Source organism: Schistocerca cancellata, chromosome 7, assembly GCF_023864275.1.
Source record: "Schistocerca cancellata isolate TAMUIC-IGC-003103 chromosome 7, iqSchCanc2.1, whole genome shotgun sequence".
Lineage (NCBI taxonomy): Eukaryota > Metazoa > Arthropoda > Insecta > Orthoptera > Acrididae > Schistocerca > Schistocerca cancellata.
The window spans coordinates 132732512-132750714 of NC_064632.1; positions in this window are offsets into that span (position 1 = coordinate 132732512).

The following is an 18203-nucleotide window of genomic DNA, read 5'->3' on the forward strand; positions in this document are numbered from 1 at the left end:
ATTTGATGTATTGTAAATGTTTCATGTGTTTTTGTTTATTATTTTGTGTTTAGTCTTAATAAATCATATTGTTATTTTGGACAGAACTTTCATTCTGTTAATCGGTAGAGCAACCCATCATTTCTCACTACGTTAATGAAACCTTCCTTTATTTAACTTATTTATCAAATTAAATTATTGCATGTGCCAAACTCTTTTCTACTCCACTTGCAGGGTTGATTACAGTCAGTTCATGTATATTTTTTAATCCATGTGCAACAGCAAAAGTCGGAGTTAGAATAGGGGGGGGGGGCTTAGAGCATCATTTACATATGGAGATTCTAGAAGAATTTAGTGTTAAATACACTGTTTGCCCCGGCACCTCGCAAGTTTAGTATATGAGGGCCCTTTTCAAACCATGGTCATTAACAAAACTAACCAAGTATGTATGAGAAACGGTAAGTATTCTCTTGAATAATTTTTAAGTAAAGCACAACTAAGTATTACTCTTTAAATAACAAATGTGCTTTGATAAACAGTCCTCTAACCTACTCAAAATATAGTTGGCTGTGCAAATGCTGACACAACATTAAATTCAGGTAGAAACACTTTCTCATGAAATGAACGCTGATAAAACTTTGTAATTCTGATCAAAATGCTTAAATCCAACAATTAATAATCTTGAAACTTCCTGGCAGATTAAAACAGTGTGCCGGACCGAGGCTCGAACTCGGGATTTTTGTCTTTCACGGGCAAGTGCTCTACCAACTTTTTTTCCATTTTGTTCAATCTAATTTGTTGCGTTGCGTCAGGGTGGACGTCACAAGACATCCGTTCAAGTTGATCATTGGTTCCTTGACTAATTTTTTGTATTACAGAGGGCGAGCAGCCCTCTGGCCGAACAGGCTGAGCTACCGTGCCGGCAATTGAGCTACCCATGCACGACTCAGGACACGTCCTCACAGCTTCAATTCTGCCAGTACCTCATCTCTTACCTTCCAAACTTCACAGAAGCTCTTCTGTGATTCTTGCAGAACTAGCACGCTTGGAAGAAAGGATATTGCGGAGACATTGCTTAGCCACAGCCTGGGGGATGTTTCTAGAATGAGATGAGGTTCGCAGAAGAGCTTCTGTGAAGTTTGGAAGGTAGGAGACGAGGTACTGGCCGAATTGAAGCTGTGAGGAGGGTTCGTCAGTCGTGCTTGGGTAGCTCAATTGGTAGAACACTTGCTCGGGAAAGGCAAAGGTCCCGCGTTCGAGTCTTGGTCCGGCACTCAGTTTTAATCTTCCAGGAAGTTTCATATCAGTGCACACTCCGCTGCAGAGTGAATATCTCATTCTATTAATACTCTTTTCCGCTTCAGATCAATATTATTGTTCTTTTAACTAACAAGTTTACTATTTTAAGGCAGCTTTCCAAGTAAGGCCAATTATTTAAGAAAATGACTACAGATTGTTATAGAAATGCTCTGGAAGTGATGTATTTCGGAAAATATAAAACTGGACTTTACACACAGTAACTCCACACATATAAAGCACTCACAACTGTTTTTGCAGCTGCCGAATAAGACTTTCCATAATAAATTAGGATACTCGCGATTAAATTCCCCAATATAGCATTCCCGTCCAGGTTTGTGGTTTGGAATAATCACTGGCGTAAGATAGAGTTTTTAACAATACCACGATTATTATTGAAATCAATCAAATTTTACAAATATCAGGTCCACATACATTTGGCCTAATATAAACAATTTAGTGGAAGACTGGTGCCACTGGTGGCGTAATTTGCAGTGGCTACTAACATGGCGGCGATGCAGTCATGGCATTACTGTTGGCCTCGCCACGTTACAGATCTTCTTGGCGTCGAAATTATATTTTTACAGGGCCAAAAATCATGCCATGATAATAACATCACCAAATGCAGCATCCGAGGACCATAAATATTGCTCTTAAGCTCCTCTGGCCTCAAAACTCCAAGAACATGAGCCACAATGATCCGCTACTGCTAGCGAGATGTTAACCACAGCATTGCTGAACCCGGACTCCTTATCTGTCCCAAAGGACGAGTTGTCACTCGCGCCCCAACCACCTTTTCCACTCCGCCTGGCCACTTCCGTAGCTGCGGGGCTTCCCCACATCTTTTACAATCAACCCTGTGTTCCCTAACTATGGTCCAAGTCATTTACAGTACATTAAAAAAAATTATTCCAGTAGTTATTTAAACCCACAAGCACAATTTAAACAACATCGTACTAAAATTTCACATAACTGAAATACGTATACGTAGTCAAAGAATATCCATGACAGATACAACACTCTACATAAGCAACACTACAAACTGACACAGAAATATGGATAAGGATACAAAATGGTCGAAAATAGGTGTTACAAAGTGACAGAAGTCAGCTAGATCACCACACGAGGTCTGTCAGCCAGCGGCGACAAACTACTTCACTTTATCGGCCAGCTCCCAACGAGTGTTGGTATGGTCGCAGCTAGCACAGTCCCACTACTGCAGATTGAGCCGTGGCTGGCCCCCAGGAGGGACCGCGAGGTTCCGCACACAGGCACGGAGGCTTTCCAGCGCCCAGCTGTTGGCCCTAATGAACACCTTCCGCCACATTCGGAGCCTCCCGTCTTTTTTGCGCGTCGTGCGTCACACACGCACGTAGACCTATGCTGCGTCTTCCAACGACTGCCGGCGAGATAACGACAGGAAACGTGCATTTATCGCCATCAGAAGCTTCATCACCGTCAGGACTACCACTTAGTTCACTACAGATAACATCTCCTTTACACTAATAACTACGCCAATTACGATAACACTCCCTTTACCATGTCAACAGTTCGAATTCGAATATTGGCATGAATGTTTATGCAATGTACTGCAGTATTGTATATCATACTGTTCATTTCGCTATATTACCTATAAGAATGAAAAATTATTAATGAAACACACGCAACACTGGTATAATATTCCAAAATATTTATTATTTGTTATACGAAACGGTTACCGGCCGTTAGGCCATCACTAGGTACAAAGATACGTATGTGGTGCAGCGAAATTTTGTTGGACGAAGATTTTAAATTAGTGCATGTAGAAAGTAACTCCATCCTGACATGAAAATTGTTAGCGTTAGAACCAGTAATAAAACAAGCGGGATTATTTCACTCTAAATGCGATGTAAGATTATTTAACCAAGATAAAATATGTGATGTATTAACTAATGAACTATAGACAATTTACAACCGTCGTACGTAAAGGAACATGACTGAACAATAAACTTTGGTGACATATTCGACAGATGTGGCTGGGCAAAGTAATCTTGTCTTTAATGGATTCTATATTACAAGCAGATGAGATATAATAGTCATATTAAGCAGGTAAGTGAAGCAGCTGTGACTATACTACGTAATTTTTTTTTTAGTACAACGAGAGAAATTACACGAGGGTAATCCCAAAAGTAAGGTCCCCTATTTTTGTAAGTACATGGACCTGTTTATTTCTACAATGGTTTACATCAGTTTACAGCTTGAACATTCAGTTATTTTTCGACATAATCACCATTTCTGTCTATGCATTTTTATAGACTCTGTGGCAGTTTTTGTATGCCCATGTTATACCAGCTTGCCACCATGCTGTTCAGAAAGTTATGAACCTCTTCTTTCACCTCGCAGCCGGCCGGAGTGGCCGAGCGGTTCTAGGCGCTACAGTCTGGAACCACGCGACCGCTACGGTCGCAGGTTCGAATCCTGCCTCGAGCATGGATGTGTGTGATGTCCTTAGATTAGTTAAGTCTAAGTAGTTTTAAGTTCTAGGGGACTGATGACCTCAGAAGTTAAGTCCCATAGTGCTCAGAGCCATTTGAACCATTTTTCACCTGGTCGTCGGAGCTGAATCGCTTTCCGGCCAAATGTTCTTTTAACCTAGGGAACAGGTGATAGTCACTGGGCGCCAAGTGAGGACTATAGGGTGTGTGTGTGATTATGTTCCACTGAAACTGTTGCAGGAGAGCAACTGTTTGCCGAGCGATGTGTGAGCGAGCGTTGTCATGGAGAATGTGTACGCCCCTGCTCAACATTCCTCTTCTCCGGTTCTGAATTGCCCGTTTGAGTTTTTTCAGAGTCTCACAGCACCTGTCAGTGTTCATTGTGGTCCCAGCGATTCAGCTTCGAGGACGAGGTGAAAGAAGAGGTTCATAACTTTCTGAACAGCATGGCGGCGAGCTGGTATGACAGAAATGGTGATTATGTCGAAAAATAGCTAAATGTTCAAGCTGTAATCTGATGTAAACTATTGTAGAAATAGTCTATGTACTTAAAAAAAATAGAAGACCTTACTTTTGGGATTACACTCGTAGTAACTGATATAAAGGAAGTGGGGCACGTGAGTAAGAGGGGTAATTTACAAGATGGCCTCGATGGGATTATGAGTAGTATCTGGAGTCAGAAGTGGCGAGTAAGGGAACTGTGCCTCGGCATTCAGTACTAAGCTTTGGTTGATGGGCAAATGTTCATTATTTTCCATCATTTCAAAATAGTTCATCTTCCTTTCTTCATGAATGGGATGTAATACTTCATGCTTCACCTTGTAACTATGGCATACTTTAAGCAGGTGCTCTGCGAAAGTAGAGTCTCCTTTTCCAGATTTCCAACTTCTCTGCTCTTTCTTCAATTGGATGTATACGTTTTGCCCTGCCAGACTGATCTATATAGAATCTGCCACAGTCGCAAGTAGTTTTGTGTGTTCCACTGTTTTCCAAAGCTGTAGTGTTGTCTTTACCATTGGGGAAAACGTATCCAACAATGTTGTGCTTATAAAATGATGTTTTTACATTCCTGCATTTAAACTTTCTGGCTGCATCCAGATGACCGCTCTTTTAACGTAAGGTTTAAAGAACATTCACAGCCACGTAAGAAAACGGCTTTGGGACAACATTCATCAGAAACTGGTCATTCTATAGGGAGCACTGAATATAGTACGCAAATTCTCCACAGGGTGGAAAAATACTGTGCTCTTACCTTATCAGAAGAGCTTGAAATTTATAAATCGAAGAAACGAGAGTCAACAAAAGTGCTTAATTGGCACGGCGATTTTGTGGCCAATACCTACTTTGCTCCGTCTGACAACGTAGATGCTTCGGTTCACTTTATGGTGAATAAACTTTTGGGATCAAATTCTCAGGGCATCTTTATCGGTCCGTAATATACCACCAGCTGGTGGAATGAGTTAGGATCTCATAGTACCAAGGAACGCGATACCTCACACCGATGCCATGGGAGCGGTATTCTCCTACCCAGAGTTGTTATGTGGTACACCGAGTTACGCGAAGTGTCTACTTTGTTCTGCAGTCGTCGTCTGTTCGCGAATTTCTTCAAGTACTGTGTTCATATGGAGGGCAACGTGCAAGTCAACAACGCTAGTATAGCGGCCAGCGCGAAGTATCATATTTTGTAAAACTTGTAGACGGCCAATTTGTGTTTGACTGGTAAGACCCAGACCGAGCTGCCACCACGCAGTATCTTAGAGAAAACCGTCGCCATATACACTCCTGGAAATTGAAATAAGAACACCGTGGATTCATTGTCCCAGGAAGGGGAAACTTTATTGACACATTCCTGGGGTCAGATACATCACATGATCACACTGACAGAACCACAGGCACATAGACACACGCAACAGAGCATGCACAATGTCGGCACTAGTACAGTGTATATCCACCTTTCGCAGCAATGCAGGCTGCTATTCTCCCATGGAGACGATCATAGAGATGCTGGATGTAGTCCTGTGGAACGGCTTGCCATGCCATTTCCACCTGGCGCCTCAGTTGGACCAGCGTTCGAGCTGGACGTGCAGACCGCGTGAGACGACGCTTCATCCAGTCCCAAACATGCTCAATGGGGGACAGATCCGGAGATCTTGCTGGCCAGGGTAGTTGACTTACACCTTCTAGAGCACGTTGGGTGGCACGGGATACATGCGGACGTGCATTGTCCTGTTGGAACGGCAAGTTCCCTTGCCGGTCTAGGAATGGTAGAACGATGGGTTCGATGACGGTTTGGATGTACCGCGCACTATTCAGTGTCCCATCGACCAGTGGTGTACGGCCAGGGTGTTGGCTCTGTGTGCCTCGGTCGTATGCAGTCCTGATTGTGGCGCTCACCTGCACAGCGCCAAACACGCATACGACCATCATTGGCACCAAGGCAGAAGCGACTCTCATCGCTGAAGACGACACGTCTCCATTCGTCCCTCCATTCACGCCTGTCGCGACACCACTGGAGGCGGGCTGCACGATGTTGGGGCGTGAGCGGAAGACGGCCTAACGGTGTGCGGGACCGTAGCCCAGCTTCATGGAGACAGTTGCGAATGGTCCTCGCCGATACCCCAGGAGCAACAGTGTCCCTAATTTGCTGGGAAGTGGCGGTGCGGTCCCCTACGACACTGCGTAGGATCCTACGGTCTTGGCGTGCATCCGTGCGTCGCTGCGGTCCGGTCCCAGGTGCCGTGCGTGTGATCATTGCTTGTACAGCCCTCTCGCAGTGTCCGGAGCAAGTATGGTGGGTCTGACACACCGGTGTCAATGTGTTCTTTTTTCCATTTCCAGGAGTGTATAATCGAAGCTCTGCTGAGGTACTGAGGTCAGTACTGTCGAGGAAAAAAAAATGGTGTTTAATCGCTGAACGCCTCTGTTGTATATATCTTGCTTATGGCTTCACCTAGAATTTACTTCGTTTCCTTACGTTTTGCATATAAGTCTGGCTTTCTGTGTCCCTTCTCTGTTTAAATAATATACTTCACTAACTAGATAATCTTGCTCATGCACTGATACAGGGTTTAATCTTTCTTTTCTTGGCACGGACTGCCGCAGTGTACGAGGGGCCGTCCGGCGGTCACGTTCCTCTAACAGTCTAACCACTACTCGCCTATGCGGCGTTCTGGAGGTAGCACCAACAGAGGGCGCTGCTTATGTGCGACAGTCTTTTTTCATTCTTTCGGCTTCTTTAGCTATTTTTTTGTAATATTTACATTATTCTGCATTCTCAGAAAGCCGTTTATTATTTATGTCATTACCTAAAATATCGTCACCATAGCGTATCTGAATTACTGTACCGAACTTTTTCCTTTGTAACAACATAACTTTTGTCGTGTTTTAATTCAGGAATTTTATTGCTATAATGACTTTACACTTTATAAGCCGACCTCAGACTTAACTGATTGTATCCTCCTTTTTGTTTCACACCATACAATTATAACTGAAGAATATGTGCACACCAAAAGTTGCGACATCTGGCGGGCTTGCGACACAAACATTTCGTGGCTACTGTACATCATTTTGTTTTGAACAGTAGTGCTGCTGACAAGATGTCTCTTGTGTATACTATAATTTACATATGTGTGACGATAATGACGCTGATTCGTGTTTAGCCACTATGGTTCAAATGGCTCTAAGCACTATAGGACTTTGCATCTGAGGTCATCAGTCCCCTAGACTTAGAGCTACTTAAACCTAACTAACCTAAGGACATCACACACATCCATGCCCGAGGCAGGATCCGAACCTGCGACCGCAGAAAGAAGTAAATACGTTGTAAAACTGGGAACAATATTGATCACTGGGGTCAAGAGACGAGATGGAACTCGTAAGATGTCGGTTAGCATTGCAGATATGCGGGTAAATAGTGGGGTGGAACCTTAATTTGGGAATGGAAAAATGGCGTATTTAGTTGTTGATGCGATGTTAGACTTCGGAAATGATTTCAAATTCTAGGAGGGAGAAATAGCTGAGATTGTCATAGCATAGGACTTGTGTGTGTATATGTAAGAAAGGTGGAATACGGCGGGAAAGGTGACGCAGTGGGCCAGGGTTTTCATGGTTATGGGGTGTTGGGTTTGGATTTAGCGCAAGCCCCAAGGCTGGCGAAGGTATTGCAGGTGTTTGTGGCAACTTTATCAGCTGGGACAGTACTGGCGATGAGGGGGGAGGGAGGCGGAGTGGTTGACGGTCAAGGATTTAGAGGGAACAATGAAATTTAGCAGAGGCAGGGATATGTGTAACATTTAAATAGATGATGATGGGACGTTGTGGGTTTTGTAGGTGTGCATGTAAGTTAAGTGATTTATCCCGAAAGTTTGGCTGGTTGGTAACTTTAGTTGTTTTAGTCTACTATGGGATTTCTGTTGGACGGTTATTAGGCGGGAGTTACAGATTAGCTTTTCGTCGAGTGTTATAAGTAGATTGGATGGCTGTGGTTCAAGATGGATAGGTCAGGTGATTTTTCCTTTAATTATTGCCGGTATTTCTGCAAGGTTGCTATCTCCAGGCTGGCTTTGTAATTTTAAAACATTTCTTCTGGGCACGAGGACGACGACATTGGACAGCCATAGCTGATGGTGGCGCTGGAGTCTAATTCAGCGCCGGCTGGCTGATATGCCCCCTGGACGGGGTGCGGCAACGGAACTGTAGTTCTGGTGGCAGTACCATAACTACACCGTCACAGGTAGTGTTGCATCTGCCATGAGTGGACGATCATGGAGGTGAAAGAGATGGAAGCTGCGAAAGCTGATGGTGGCACCCCTCTTTGATGGCACCAGTGTGGCAATCGACATTCGCTCTAAATGTCTCCATATGGCCAAATAATTCCCATAAACAATGCCCATGTCCTCTGTGCATTATACCCTGCAGAAACGTGTTTACCTTATAAACCCTGACGTTGGTGCGCAGTCTGATGACCAGGATAGGTACGCCACCATTTTCCTCCGTTGTCAGGTCAAATGTTGGTGACAAACATTTATTTGCCATCATTAAAATCGACAGCAAAATTTTTGAGTTTTCATATTTTTCCTCAAAACTCTAAAATACTCGACGTTTTAGTCTCTTCTTCAGATGGAGTAATAACTTCTGCCTCCCTCCCTCCCCCCCCCCCCCCCAATAGCACACAGATCCTTATTTTCGGAGACGTAAAGTTTATGACTAGAAATCTCCACGATTCTGTTGTGTAAAAACTGCAGGCAGATAGTGAGAAAGAGGGGGTGTGTTATCAAAATAGTATTGTTAAGTAGCCCATATTGCTTTCCGAGGTTAGCACACTGGACTCGCATTCGGGAGGACGACGGTTCAATCCTGTCTCCAGCCATCCTGATTTAGGTTTTCCGTGATTTCCCTAAATCGTTTCAGGCAAATGCCGGGATGGTTCCTTTGAAAGGGCACGGACGATTTCCTTCCCCATCCTTCCCTAACCCGAGCTTGCGCTCCGTCTCTAATGACCTCGTTGTCGACGGGACGTTAAACAACACTAACCTTGCTTTCCGATGGTTGTTTACGTTCGACGCACTCTGTGGCGATGGTGGGCGGGGGGTGAGGGGGTGGGGGTAGGTGAGGTGAGGTAAAGCAGAATCCTGTACCGTCATCTCTAGATAAAAAGCAGTCATTCTTCGAGATTTCTACACCTACCTGAACTTTTGAGCTGTAAATATTTTGCTTTATTTGGCTAGCACTTGTATGTTATCAAAATCTATTCTTTTAATGCGCTCGCTTACTGTCCTTCGAATTACGCATCTATTTGGTGTCTCTCCTAAGAGTCGTCAGACTCATTTTGTTTGATGTTTTGGCAGATATTTGCAATTTCGTCTTTGGAAACCGTAGTTGGAGAGTTGAAGACAGCAAAAAAAAAAAAAAAAAAAATATATATAAATAAAAATAAAAATGAAAAAGTAAACCTGCTCATTACCTGTTTCATGCGTCGTCCAATTTGTTTCCCATTACAAACAAAATTATTGTTGCAGAGGGATTTTACGTGCCGTTTCGATAGAACCATTCGAAGTTAGCCTAGTATGATATTCGTTTGCCGATATGCATTAATAGGAACAGTAAAACATGAAGAATAACGACTACTGTAGTAGCGACCGAGTGGCGTTGCTCCACGGCGGTAGCAGTCGGCACGGGGGATGACGACGTATCGCTGCTGGATGCTGGTTGTTCTTCCTGTGTTGCTGTCAAAACATATCGCCAGAACGAATCGGTTATATGATTCCCACCATAAAGCTATGTTATTCTATGAATCTTCCACTGTTTATTGAAGACCAACTCCTACCCCACTGAAGAATTTCTTAGCAAAAAATGGTTCAAATGGCTCTGAGCACTATGGGACTCAACTTCTGAGGTCATTAGTCCCCTAGAACTTAGAACTAGTTAAACCTAACTAACCTAAGGACATCACACACATCCATGCCCGAGGCAGGATTCGAACCTGCGACCGTAGCGGTCTCGCGGTTCCAGACTGCAGCGCCAGAACCGCGCGGCCACTTCGGCCGGCAATTTTTTAGCAGAGAAAATTATGTACATATTGTTAATAAAATCAGATAATGGGACTGTAACGTAAAATCTGACATCCGCACGTTTTAAACGTAGAGATGTGATACACTGAACACGTTTTGGAAACTACTTTCAGTATGATGGGTGGCTGCAACAGCCTAACAATTATTCTATGAACCTTTGTGTATTTTCATTTGCTTTTTTGGTATTAGCTCTTGAATAGAAAAAAAGTTTCAGAATATTTGACTTACCAATGGAAATATTTTATTCAGGATCTGTGGAAGGAACATAAACATATCTCATTTTCTTCGTAAGTATGTATTACGTATTCTTTTACGACTGTTCGGCACCCCTGAATGTTTCCTCACTGTGAATCAATGAAAGGAAGAGCATGTCTAGAATAACGAAACTCTGAATCAGAGTGTGCCCTTCATTGAAACTTCTTTAACAGACTGAAACTTTAGGCCGGTCCTGGAGCGCTATTAGTGCATTAGTGGGTAAAGTTCTTACCGACTGAGATATCCGAGAACGCATCAGGCCACGCACTTAGAGATTCACTTACGCTAGTACAACCGAACTTCATAAATCTGCGTGCAGAGTTTCTCGATGTACTAGCACACCTGAAAGAAATAAAAAAAAAGGTTTGCGTAAGAGAGCATTTCCAATGAAAGGCGTGGTCCCCGCTGTGATCACAATTTTAATCTATCATTTTTTAAGCACAGCAAACATCATTTGGTTATCAGTCTGGTAAAATACACTCCTGGAAATTGAAATACGAACACCGTGAATTCATTGTCCCAGGAAGGAGAAACTTTATTGACACATTCCTGGGGTCAGATACATCACATGATCACACTGACAGAACCACAGGCACATAGACACAGGCAACAGAGCATGCACAATGTCGGCACTAGTACAGTGTATATCCACCTTTCGCAGCAATGCAGGCTGCTATTCTCCCATGGAGACGATCGTAGAGATGCTGGATGTAGTCCTGTGGAACGGCTTGCCATGCCATTTCCACCTGGCGCCTCAGTTGGACCAGCGTTCGTGCTGGACGTGCAGACCGCGTGAGACGACGCTTCACCCAGTCCCAAACATGCTCAATGGGGGACAGATCCGGAGATCTTGCTGGCCAGGGTAGTTGACTTACACCTTCTAGAGCACGTTGGGTGGCACGGGATACATGCGGACGTGCATTGTCCTGTTGGAACAGCAAGTTCCCTTGCCGGTCTAGGAATGGTAGAACGATGGGTTCGATGACGGTTTGGATGTACCGTGCACTATTCAGTGTCCCCTCGACGATCACCAGTGGTGTACGGCCAGTGTAGGAGATCGCTCCCCACACCATGATGCCGGGTGTTGGCCCTGTGTGCCTCGGTCGTATGCAGTCCTGATTGTGGCGCTCACCTGCACGGCGCCAAACACGCATACGACCATCATTGGCACCAAGGCAGAAGCGACTGTCATCGCTGAAGACGACACATCTCCATTCGTCCCTCCATTCACGCCTGTCGCGACACCACTGGAGGCGGGCTGCACGATGTTGGGGCGTGAGCGGAAGACGGCCTAACGGTGTGCGGGACCGTAGCCCAGCTTCATGGAGACGGTTGCGAATGGTCCTCGCCGATACCCCAGGAGCAACAGTGTCCCTAATTTGCTGGGAAGTGGCGGTGCGGTCCCCTACGGCACTGCGTAGGATCCTACGGTCTTGGCGTGCATCCGTGCGTCGCTGCGGTCCGGTCCCAGGTCGACGGGCACGTGCACCTTCCGCCGACCACTGGCGACAACATCGATGTACTGTGGAGACCTCACGCCCCACGTGTTGAGCAATTCGGCGGTACGTCCACCCGGCCTCCCGCATGCCCACTATACGCCCTCGCTCAAAGTCCGTCAACTGCACATACGGTTCACGTCCACGCTGTCGCGGCATGCTACCAGTGTTAAAGACTGCGATGGAGCTCCGTATGCCACGGCAAACTGGCTGACACTGACGGCGGCGGTGCACAAATGCTGCGCAGCTAGCGCCATTCGACGGCCAACACCGCGGTTCCTGGTGTGTCCGCTGTGCCGTGCGTGTGATCATTGCTTGTACAGCCCTCTCGCAGTGTCCGGAGCAAGTATGGTGGGTCTGTGTTCTTTTTTCCATTTCCAGGAGTGTATTTTACCCGCCACATTTGGCCGCACTGGGAATCAAGTTTTGAACTCTGCGTTAGTATCCAGCAACACTAATGACGAGCTACAGTGGAAGTTCCGTCGTGTTTTGCTGAACACTATTGAGAGCCTCACTTGTACATCGAAAATAAAAAAAAAATAAAAAGAAATAAAAATAAAAAGTGAGATAAACGTAGTGGTGAAAGTGGTAATTTTTTCCAGTTTTGACGAATTTATTATGTTTTTCAAGGCAATGATATTTTTATTCTTCTCAGGCTAATTTAACGATTCTCACAGTTGTCCTAGTGTTATAGGAAGCCATAACCATACTCTAATGTAGTTATTGCCTTTCCAGGGCAAACCTGTTACTCAGGTATCCGAGAATGTCTCGTACCTGTCCTCTAATGTAAACCTAAGGATCTGTTGTTTACAGTTTTAATCTGCCAGGAAATTTAAATATCGTATAATTAGCTGCAAAGTGAAAGATACCTTCGTAGATAGCTAAATATTCGACCAGAAAAGATTTAATGCGAGGTAATAGGAAACGGATACCATCTGTACGAAAACCGAAGACAGACAGTGAATTTCTGCTACACTTCTATTTCGAAGCGTGAGTTTGTTTCCAACAGGGTAACTTCGTAATTTCAGATTTTGTGGCCATCAATCCAAGGTTTGAGTCGAAGGGCAGTCCATATTTATTTGGAGGTTTAAACGCCGGTGGCGTCTGAAATGTGCATCTGAATCACGTGGATGACTGTCATGACTTATTCTTTTTACGTCATTATGAACCTGTCTGGAATGATCAGCACTAGAGGAGCACGTAGCTCACTGCTCTAGAAAAGTATCAAAGCGTCAGTGGAGCAAAAGGCCCTTCTCCACATACGGATGACCGTCAACAGCGTTACGTGCTATAGCTCCGTAAAGTGCGGCAGGGATGTTATTTATTTAACTGAAGGCATGGGCGTTATTTAATGACTAAACGTTTTTCTTTTACTCTTAATCAACTGTAAAATATTTATTGCAACATTCACAGTTGAAACACGTCACCAATTATGACTGAGACAATCAGCGTCTGACACTGTTATAATAAATACTCATTTTAAAAAAATTATAGATTTGCGACAGCTCTCGTGACAATAAGTCATCCGTTATCTTAATCACCTGCCTGAGGTGAGAATCTCCTACGGCCCTTTGTCCCTTGCAAAGACAAAGAAAGAAAATCCCGCAGAGAAAACCTAGTCTTCAAACATCATCTGTAATACAGTACTTCTCAATATATCTCTCTGCCTCCTTCCCTCACTCCCTCGGACACACACACACACACACACACACACACACATACACACACACAAACTTAGACATGTTTGTCAGTTCCCTTACTGTAAACATTCGTGGCAGAACGTAAGTTGGCACCACAGTGAGAAAAGAACAAAAACAGCATCGACATGTGGCGATGTTATTCTTTTTGGATTTGCTTTTTAATGAAAACGTTTGATGTAGGTAACAGTGAAATGGCAAAAGGTGTGACAAAAATTGTAACACCCCACGAAACACTTCAGGAACGCAGAAGAAAAGACAACTTCTGTACAGAACATCCACTACTGTTATTTTGGGAAATAAATGTATAAAAACTATTACTTTCTTTTAGCAAGGACGTCACTCTTTTCCGAATATTTTGCAAGTGGTGTGCTGCCTTATTATAATTAAATAGTACAGCTTCAAGTGAGCAATCAGAATAGAATAGACACATACGTTTTTAGGTCTAAGATAGAAAACCAACAAAAAGTATATACGAGCAGTAAAAACAAAGCCGGCAGGAGTGGCCGAACGATTCTAGGCACTTCAGTCTGGAATCGCGCGACCGCTACGGTCGCAGGTTCGAATCCTGCCTCGGGCATGGATGTGTGTGATGTCCTTAGGTTAGTTAGGTTTAAGCAGTTCTAAGTTCTAGGGGACTGATGACCTCGGATGTTAAGTCCCATAGTGCTCAGAACCATTTTTTTTAAGTAAAAACAAAACTTACAGAACATGACACGTAGATGTCAAAACACGTAAGCTTGAGCAATAGGCAGAAGGAAAACATAGTGTTTGGCTTGTAAAATTCAATTATGAGAACGGCCTCCATCGCCAAAATTAGAATACTATCGGGTTGCGCCAGATAGCGTTGGACTGATTTAGCAGTTTTTTTTACAAACTATTTGAATCTGACTTGATAAAATCTTACAACTTCCCTATTTTAGTTTTAGTTTCTGCATACTTGCTACGCTCAAACCACCCACGTCCTGTTTAGCACAATGTTACCATTGCATACTTCTAAATTTTTTTCTTCTCTACTGCTTCTTCCAGGATAAGTTAGATGTATTGCTGTATGCGGCAGCGGAGATCTTCCTTACATATTTAGTGCGTAGGTACTGACAAACCACGTGCTGAAAGTATTAGAGTTAGCTGTGAGTTTCTTTAGCAGTAACTGTGCAGGACGAGGTTACAGCGATAACATGTCAGATGCTGATGGATTGGTTGTTTGACTTTTGGCTCAGCTATCACCATCGTGTCCGCTGGAAGCTCTCCAGGTTTCGAACGAGACACGAGCCCACCTGCGACCTGCGAGCACCGTTAGACATCCTGCCGGCGCGAGGCGAGGCTGCGCAGATGTTAGCGCTAGGCCGTGTTGTTTACACGCGCATCCTGGCCGGACGCCGTTGTTTACGTCGCCTGTTGGCGCCCGCAGCTGATATTCGGCCTCTCCCAGAGGGGCAGGGAGGGGGGGGGGGGGAAAGGGGGAGCAGAGGGGAGGGAGAGAGAGAGAGAGATGTGCTGACAGGGGCTTGTGTGTTTTCACTGTAGTAGCATCTCTTGCGACTTCTCCTAATCAAAACACGGCGGAGAGCAAACAACCGTACGGCTGAAATGTAACCGCGTTTTGACACTTCGTTTCGTTGGCTGTAATTCTTTCGGAAGTCCATCGACTACTCCAGACTGGACCTAGCGAGAAGTAAATAGTTTTCTTAGGCGTCCTGGAAGGACAGAAGACTTACACTACTGGTCATTAAAATTACTACACCAAGAAGAAATGTAGATGATAAACGGGTATTCATTGGACAAATATATTATATTAGTACTGACATGTGATTACATTTTTACACAGTTTGGGTGTATAGATCCTGAGAAATCAGTACCCAGAACAACCAACTCTGGCCGTAATAACGGGCTTGATACGTCTGGGAATTGAGTCAAACAGAGCTTGGATGGCGTGTACAGGTACAGCTGCCCATGCAGCTTCAACACGATACCACAGTTCATCGAGAGTAGTGACTGGCGTATTGTGACGAGCCAATTGCTCGGCCGCCATTGACCAGACGTTTTCAGTTGGTGAGAGATCTGGAGAATGTGCTGGCCAGGGCAGCAGTCGAACATTTTCTGTATCCAGGAAGGCATGTACAGGACCTGCAACATGCTGTCGTGCATTATCCTGCTGAAATGTAGGGTTTCGCGGGGATCGAATGAAGGGTAGAGCCACGGATAGTAACACATCTGAAATGTAATGTCCACTGCTCAAACTGCCGTCAATGCGAACAAGAGGTGACCATGACGTGTAACCAATGGCACCCCCATACCATCACAACATTTCACCAGGCAACGCCGGCCAACTGCTGTTTGTGTACGAGAAATCGGTTGGAGACTTTCCTCATGTCAGCACGTTGTAGGTGTCGCCACCGGCGCCAACCTTGTGTGAATGCTCTGAAAAGCTAGTTATTTGCATATCACAGCATCTTCTTCCTGTCGGTTAAATTTCGCGTCTGTAGCACGTCATCTTCGTGATGTAGCAATTTTAATGGCCAGTAGTGTATAAAGAAACTCTATGCCAGAGAGAGAATGGTACTAAGGAGTGGAGGATATAGATGAGGCAGGTATAGGAAGACGTGTTAGACAAGGATGCTATTTGACACCAATGCTTTCCAGTATTTGTGTTGACTAACTACCAGACAAGGCATCAGAAAAAATAAACATAATGGGACGAGGAAGAACAAAGGTACATAAGTAAGCAGATAATCAGTGTTGGCTTAGTCAGAACAAGAACGTAATAAAAGTGAAGAAGAGTTTGGAATAAGGGCCCGCATCTCGTGGTCCTGCGGTAGCGTTCTCGCTTCCCACGCCCGGGTTCCCGGGTTCGATTCCCGGCGGCGTCGTGGATTTTCTCTGCCTCGTGATGGCTGGGTGTTGTGTGCTGTCCTTAGGTTAGTTAGGTTTAAGTAGTTCTAAGTTCTAGGGGACTGATGACCATAGATGTTAAGTCCCATAGTGCTCAGAGCCATTTGAACCATTTTTTTGGAATAAGGAGAAAGTGTGGCATTTTTTGGAGGAAGGCTCGCAGGAGAAAATGGCTGTTCAATATAGGACAACATGCTTCTAATATACATTTTAAATGGTTCAAATGTCTCTGAGCACTATGGGACTTAACATCTGAGGTCATCAGCCCCTAGAACTTAGAACTACTTAAACCTAACTAACCTAAGGACATCACACACATCCATGCCCGAGGCAGAATTCGAACCTGCGGCCGTAGCGGTAGCGCGGTTCCAGACTGTAGCACCTAGAACCGCTCTGCCACACCGCCAGCAATATACATTTTAACAGGATGTGTACTACTATTTAGTAAAATTTTCAGTAATACTAGATACTCCGACCTACGTTTCTAATGTGAAAAAAAAACATTTCTGAGAAACATTTGTAGACCCTTTTCCCATAAACCAGTGCCAGTAAGTTACAATGAACAAACATTTCTTTCGTCAAATGTTATTTTAACCCCCAGAACACAATAAAACATGGCATTAATTTATTGTTAATAATACAGCTGCAAAGTACTAACACGAATTCTTTACAGACGAATGGAAAAACTAGTAGAAGCCGACCTCGGGGAAGATCAGTTTGGATTCCGTAGAAATACTGGAACACGTGAGGCAATACTGACCTTACGACTTATCTTAGAAGAAAGATTAAGGAAAGGCAAACCTACGTTTCTAGCATTTGTGGACTTAGAGAAAGCTTTTGATACTGTTGACTGGAATACTCTCTTTCAAATTCTAAAGGTGGCAGGGGTAAAATACAGGGAGCGAAAGGCTATTTACAACTTGTACAGAAACCAGATGGCAGTTATAAGAGTTGAGGGACATGAAAGGGAAGCAGTGGTTGGGAAGGGAGTGAGACAGGGTTGTAGCCTCTCCCCGATGTTATTCAGTCTCTATATTGAGCAAGCAGTAAAGGAAACAAAAGAAAAATTTGGAGTAGGTATTAAAATCAATGGAGAAGAAATAAAAACTTTGAGGTTCGCCGATGACATTGTAATTCTGTCAGAGACAGCAAAGGACTTGGAAGAGCAGTTGAACGGAATGGATGGTGTCTTGAAGGGAGGATATAAGATGAACATCAACAAAAGCAAAACGAGGATAATGGAATGTAGTCGAATTAAGTCGGGTGATGCTGAGGGTATTAGATTAGGAAATGAGACACTTAAAGTAGTAAAGGAGTTTTGCTGTTTGGGGAGCAAAATAACTGATGATGGACGAAGTAGAGAGGATATAAAATGTAGACTGGCAATGCCAAGGAAAGCGTTTCTGAAGAAGAGAAGTTTGTTAACATCGAGTATAGATTTAAGTGTCAGGAAGTCATTTCTGAAAGTATTTGTATGGAGTGTAGCCATGTATGGAAGTGAAACATGGACGGTAAATAGTTTGGACAAGAAGAGAATAGAAGCTT